The 6,740-nt window shown below is 51.5% G+C and overlaps 1 long non-coding RNA gene across 2 annotated transcripts; it reads left to right on the top strand.

The window, feature by feature from the left end:
- The first annotated feature begins 4,183 nt into the window (after positions 1–4,183).
- On the top strand, positions 4,184–6,313 carry LOC140702310 (uncharacterized). 2 transcript variants are annotated; one of them, XR_013538792.1, is made up of 4 exons: positions 4,184–4,311; positions 4,680–5,052; positions 5,638–5,732; positions 6,094–6,313. It is a non-coding gene; the product is annotated as an uncharacterized LOC140702310 (long non-coding RNA). The 2 variants fall into 2 exon arrangements; XR_013538791.1 differs by lacking the exon at positions 4,184–4,311 and having other exon boundaries at positions 4,398–5,052.
- Positions 6,314–6,740: the final 427 nt, after the last annotated feature.

The following is a 6,740-nucleotide window of genomic DNA, read 5'->3' as shown; positions in this document are numbered from 1 at the left end:
GCTCCTGACCAGCAGAGAACAGGGAGGGAGGAGGCACAAGGGTTGGAAGCGAGGATCAGGAAGAAAAACCGGGATGGCTCCGTTCTCCCTTAGCCTTTGGGAAGATGAGGGGGACGTGGAGAGAAGAAAGGAGGGGAGGGGAGCCCATGGGGACCAAGAGATCTTTAGGATAGATCTCTAAGCACATCTTGCTAGTCTGCTTGAGTTTCTGACCTCTTGTGTCATCTTCTCATCCTAGCATCACTAGGGAGCGCCAGGAGCAGACAGAGGAGACATCAGATTTCAGGGTAAGAAGCGCAAGGATCCCTTTTTCTTCTCCCAGTGCGACGTCCCCTTTCCCTCCCGTTGCACAGCTCCTGGCTTCTTGCAGAGAGGCCGGCCCCGGGGTTGGTGAGGTCGGCTGAGATTCAGAGCCCATCTAAACACCGTAGGTGCAGCGAGGAGACAATTCCTGCTCCCATGCTAGAAACAAAACATTGGGAGCCAGGATGTGGCCCAAGAGCTCCCTGCTGCTTCTCCCTCTCAATGGGGTGTCCATCCCAGAGAGGCTCCTTCAAATATGAAACACGGATATGCTGTCATGCTTGAAACTGGGTGAGGGAGGGTCTTGCACCAGGAAACCAGATTCTTGAGGGCAGATGAAAGGCCCTTTCCCTTCTTCTGGTCGCTTCTCCACCCCTTTCATCCCCCATCAGCTTGACTCCCCCTGCAAGCAGTAATTTATACCATGGAGAGGAAAGTTCTCCCCAGCCACCCTTTGCGTTAACGGGAGAGCCAACTTTGTCCAGGGAGAAATCTTAGCAGGGAACACCTTTTGGGCTAGAAGGGGAAAGTGGGCTTCAGGATGTGCGTCTGATCTTCCGATTCCTTCTTCCCTTTCATTGACAGGATTCCGTGGTGGTGCTTGTCCCACAGAGCACCCAGACCAGCTTTCCAGAGTCTCTGGTCATCTCTGAGGTGACCGGAGAGTCAGGGAAGCCGGTTTGCAAGCCAGGGAAGCCGAGGAGAAGAAGGAGGAACCGCAAGGCTCCGTCTCTGGTGATCTCAGAGGTGGAAAGGTACGGTCTCCCCAGCCGAGGGACAGAAAGGGCTGCCCTCCTTTAGGCTATGCTATGTATTTCCCAAACAAAGTCCAGTCACTCCACTCAGGTCCAGTGGCTGCTGCCCTGGTTTCCTCCTACGATGCTGTGGGGCCTCCAGTTGCCGACCCCTTGTGTCCTCTTTTCTCAGCACCTGCAGCGAGCTGCCAGCCAGGGAAGCCGAGGAGGAGAAGGAGGAACCGCAAGGGACCCTTTCGACCTGCTCTGCAAGGACCCTGGATTCCATGGTGGGGCTTGCCCCTCGGAGCGCCCAGAGCAGCCTGCCACGGGCTCCATCTCTGGTGATCTCCGAGGTGGAAAGGTACGGTCTTCCCAGCCGAGGGACAGAAAGGGCTGCCCTCCGTTAGGGTATGCATTTCCCAAACGAAGTCCAGTCACTCCCTGTGTCTCAAAGGCTGGGGGTGACTGGCTGGTGTCCTGGGGAACCGAGGATGGGAGCTGGTGCTGGCCTTCATGATCCTTTGAGATCTACTTGGGGCAACAGCTGGAAGTAGGATTCAGGCCCAGTGGCTGCCGCCCTGGTTTCCTCCTACGTCGTTCTGTGGCCTCCAGTTGCTGACCTCTTGTGTCCTCTTTTCTCAGCACCCACAGCGAGCTGCAAACCAGGGAAGCCGAGGAGGAGAAGGAAGAAAAGCAACGGGCCTTTTCGGCCTGCTCTGCAAGGACCCTGGATTCCATGGTGGTCCTTGCCCCACGGAGCGCCCAGAGCAGCCTGCCAGAGGTTCCGTCTGTGGTCATCTCCGAGGTGGAAAGGTACGGTCCTCCCAGCTGAGGGACAGGAAGGGGTGGCCTGGTTCTGGCAATGCATTTGCCAAGCAAAGCCCAGACACCTCCTTGAAATCGGAGTTAGGGCAACGACAGGGATTGCTGCAGCCCTGGTCTCATCCAGTGGCCCTTTTATGCCGTCCTTTTCTGACCTGTGGTGTCCTCTTCTCACAGCATTTACAGCCAACTGCTACCCTGCGGAAGAGAGGAGGGGAAGGATGGCCGGCAATCCACATTGACCGTGGTAAGGAGTGGAAGGAGGTTTCCTCTACGGAGAGGACGTCCCCTTTCCTTTCCCTTCCCTTCAAAAGCCTCCTGCAGGAGGAGAGAACAGCGTTTGGGCTAAAGAGAGAGGTGGGCTACAAATCATTGTGTTTGTAGTTTCAAATCATTTATCCATTTATTTTTTTATTTTTTCAGGATTCTATGCCCCTCGGAGCCTCAATTAGCTATTGGGGCAGCTTGGATGAGGAGACCTTTGTCCCACGACCCGTTTCTGGAAGGTACGCTCTCTTCAAGGGGAGGATTGGGAGGGACGTGCTGGTTTGGCCCACGGACACCCCCAGACCTCCTCTCAACATCAGGGTCTGGACAATGGTGGGGATGCTTTGGGAAGGGCCCCATAACCTCTGACCCCTTTCTGGCTCCACCAGCTGGAAAGGTCCCCATGCTCCACCACAGCACACAATGCATGTGCCACCCCCAGTGGATGGAGCTCATAAGGACAAGGAGCTCCTGAATTCAGGGGTCTAATCTGTTCTGTGGCTTGTTTCTCCTAGTCTCGTGGCAGTAACATCGAGGCAGGCATTCGTGGAGGAAGAGGGATCCACGTTTGGTTTTTTGGTAAGTTTTGGATGCAAAGCAGGGCGTGGAAGGGGCTGGTGGGGCCTGGAAGAGGGGGCCCGCCTACCCCTTGCCTCGGGCTTCCTCTCCCAAATGCTCTTGGCCCGTTGCTATTTCCCCACCGGCTCTCCAGGAGGGTGAGAAGTGTGGGGAGCTCCACCCAGGTAAGCCAGCCCCACACCTTAATGGGGAAAGGAGAGAAAGCAGCCCTCCCTCCCTCTCTCTGCCTCCTGCTGCCCCGTCAAGGGAAATGTGCCCCAGAAAAGAAGGATCCCCTTTATTTACCGGATCCCCTGCTCTCATGGGGAACCATTTCCTTTCAAAGGCCCACTGTTACTCTGCTGTAAATGGTAGAAAACCCACAAACACATCCTACTGGCTGAGCAGGGTTCCCAAAGGGATGGAGATCACTTTGCTTTGTACTAAATGTGTGAATGCTTGGTTTTGATTCCTAGAGTTCTTCAGAATACACATCGCCCTTTACCCTCTCGGACACCACAGACGAGAGCGAGAGCCTCCCTGCACAAGCAATGGTACCATCACCCAGGTAATCTGTCCCTCTCTCTCTCTCTCTCTCTTTCTGGCTTGATGTGTAAAAAGGCGGGTTGGGGCTCACGGAGGATCCCTCCAGGTTTTAATTGAATAGGAAGACTTAAACAAACCCAGGGAGCTTCCTGGTTGGGTTCACGTGTCGTTTGCCTCCTTGTCGGTTTCAGTGTTTGGCTGGTTTATTGGGCTGCCTGGCAGCTCAAGGGCACCTTCCCTTTTTCTGGCCTTTTTAATTTTCCTCCCAAGAAGCCAGAGAAAGGAGCCAGGAAGAAACCCTGCATTCTTGATCTAGCTCCTCAGGAGGTTTTTTAAAAAATAGAACAAGGAAAGGAAGCCGCCTGCTGCCAGGGAAGCGCCTGGATCGAGGACACTATGGATGCTGCTCCATGGGAATCCCGCCAGGGTGTCCTCCTCTCTTCCAACGCCAGACCTGGAGGCCAGGGCACTCCCGAACAGGCTCTTAAGAAAGCAGAAGGAAACGTGGCTTTTTTGCCCTTAGGAACTGTTCTCTGCATCCCAGAGGGATCTGTCCACCCAGTGCAGGGAATTGAGCCCCGATGGTTCGATGGCTTGGTGGGGCTGGGCTGGCCTTCTAGCTCCACACACTGGCTTTAGACTCTTCTTCTCCTCTGTTTCTTGCAGTGCCCTGGCGGAGGCCCTGAACAAACTCCTCAAAGAAATGGAGGACGTTCCACCTTTGGTAAGGAAGAAAAAGCTGCCCCTTCTATGGGAGGTCAAAGGGTGGAGGAAGGAGGCATCCCTTATGCCCCCCAACCCTGGCACGCCCCACGGCTCCCTTCTCTGAAGAGACCAGACCTTCTTGCAGTTCCGGACTGCAAGGGCTCCTTAAAGCGGGGGGTTCCCAATGGTCTCCAGCTTGAGTTCTGGTTCTCATTTAACCAAATCCCTCTTTTTCGTAGGATTCTCCTGAGGAGTTTGGTGACACCGACACGCTGGAGGACATCCCCAGCCTGGAAGATGAGGAAGTGGACTCGCTGGCCGACATCGCCAGCCTGGAGGAGGAGGAGGTGGAGCCGTAGACCATCTCGGCCAGGTAGGGTCATCCCAGGCAAAGGTCTGAGGAACGGCTCCAGGGAGAGCAGTCCCTTCCCCCTCAAGAAGAGCAGAAAGGGTCAGGGTCTTGCCCTTTGAGGGGGAGAAAGAAGGCTTGAGAGTGACAATGTCCCAAGGCGGGGTTGAAGATGGCTGACGGAGGGAGGATTACAACGTTTTGCTGGGCTCTGCTGCAACCCCTCTTTAACCCCATTTTAATCTTTTATTTTTCAATCTTAATTGTCACAAAGAAGCTTTTTATTTTTATTTTACCATTTTACTGTTTCTCCCTACCTGCGTGGCTTGCAATATTGCTGCTAAATTGGCTGTGCAACTGAATCCTGCTTTTGATCTGCCTTCCTTCTGCAGGTGCTTCGGCGATCCCAAACAAACAAACAAGGAGCGTGGCATCAATTGAATTGTTTCCAGCCATCTGCTGGGATTGAATTACACTCTTCACCCACCTTCTTTTTATTATTATTATTATTATTATTATTATTATTATTATTATTATTATTATTATTATTATTATTATTATTATTATTATTATTATTATTATTATTATTATTATTATTATTATTATTATTATTATTATTACAAATTTAAAAACAACAACAATCTAAGAGATAATTAATGAAACAAACAGAGAAAAAGAAAAGATACCAGCTGAACATCCTTCATTCCCCTATGGAAGAGAGATTTCACCGTCGTCTGGTCATCGAATATCTTCAAGGGGATTCCGGTGAGCACTGATTCGCTATAGACTAATTTCCCCCCAAGCTCCTGTCTTTTTCTGGGCCCAAATATGTATCAGCTTCCAGATTTGCTTTACAAAGTCTCTTGGTTGATCCCGTAGTGCCTCTGAAAGCATGTCTACTTCTGCCATGTCCGATCCCTTCTTTAAGAGCTCATCCATCGTTGGTGTCTCTTCCTTCTTCCATTCTTGGGCCCAGACTAACCTAACTGCTGTGAATAGATACAGTAGACTATATTCTATTTTCTTCTCAATTATATATGGCCTTATATTCAATGATCACATTTGAGAGAACTCAAGGCCAAAGAAAGGAGAGGTGATAGAATTGCTGTGAGATTCCCAAGAATACCAAGAGACATCCAGGCTTGCCTGAAACATTCCATGCTGTATTATATTTCAAGTTGGGGGGAAGGAAAAGTGGGGAGAGTGGGGAGAGGAGAAGGGAAAGTCCTAGATACGCAGCGAGAATGGTTTTAACCTGAAAGGGATATAAATCACTGGGTCTGTTTTCGACCCCAAAGGTCTCCAGCTGGCGTCCTGGTTCCCATTTAACCAAACTGCTTTCTTTCGTAGGATTCTGCTGAGGAGGACGATGACGCCGACACGCTGGCCGACATCGCCAGCCTGGAAGAAGAGAAGGAGGGGGAGTCGTAGACCATCTCGGCCAGGTAGGGTCATCCCAGGCAAAGGTCCGAGGAGGTGCTCCAGGGAGAGCAGCCCCTTCCCCCAGAGGGAGGGCAGAAAGGGTCGGGGTCTTCCCCATTGAGGGGGAGAAAGAACACTTGAGAGTGACAATGTCCCAAGGCGGGGTTGAAGATGACCGACAGAGGGAGGATTATCACATTTTGCTGGGCTCTGCTGCACCCCCTCTTTAACCCCATTTTAATCTTTTAATCTTAATTGTCACAAAGAAGCTTTTTATTATTTTTTTACCGTTTTACTGTTTCTGCAGACCTGTGTGGCTTGAAATATTGCTGCTAAATTGGCTGTGCAACTGAATCCTGCTTTTGGTCTGCCTTCCTTCTGCAGGTGCTTCGGCGTTCCCAAACAAGCCAACAACGAGAATGCCATCCATTGAATTGTTTCCAGCCGTCTGCTGGGGATTGAATCACACTCTTCACCCTCCTTCTTCAACTTGAAAAGTTCCCGAGAGAACTGCAAAGACACTTCTGAGGGGAGATTTTCACCCGGGAACAACACAAATGCTGCAGAGTTGGCTGAAAGGGACCTCCAGCAGCCAAGGAAGAAATGGAATGGAATTCACAGAATCCATGGAACCAGATGAAAAAAAATCTCCAAATCTCCTTCCAAGCTCTACCCTGTGATGCACAGAACAATAGAGTGAACAGATTTGAAGGTTTAAAGAAAGACTGAATTTAAAAAGGGGCAGCAAAAGAAGGACCTAATGAACGTACTCCCAGTATGGACATTCTCACAACATTCCTGCCTTTGGGGGAGTCTTCTTCGTCATCATCTGCCGTCCCTCAGGCACCGAGTGAGAGACAATGTGGCTGTGCTTCTGCCGGTTGCCAGCCTTCCTGGGGGACTTTGGCCTGGACTCCCTCGGCCTTGCAGGACTGGGCCCTCGCTGCCTCTGGCTGCCCCAACCCATCCGTCAACATCAGCCACCTGGCTTGGAGGGGAGAAGGAGCTTTGGAATGTTTTTATTGTTATTA

The sequence above is a fragment of the Pogona vitticeps genome, chromosome 11, assembly GCF_051106095.1.
Source record: "Pogona vitticeps strain Pit_001003342236 chromosome 11, PviZW2.1, whole genome shotgun sequence".
Lineage (NCBI taxonomy): Eukaryota > Metazoa > Chordata > Lepidosauria > Squamata > Agamidae > Pogona > Pogona vitticeps.
The sequence above is the reverse complement of the archived record's forward strand: the minus strand, read 5'-3'. Positions and strand labels throughout refer to the sequence as shown.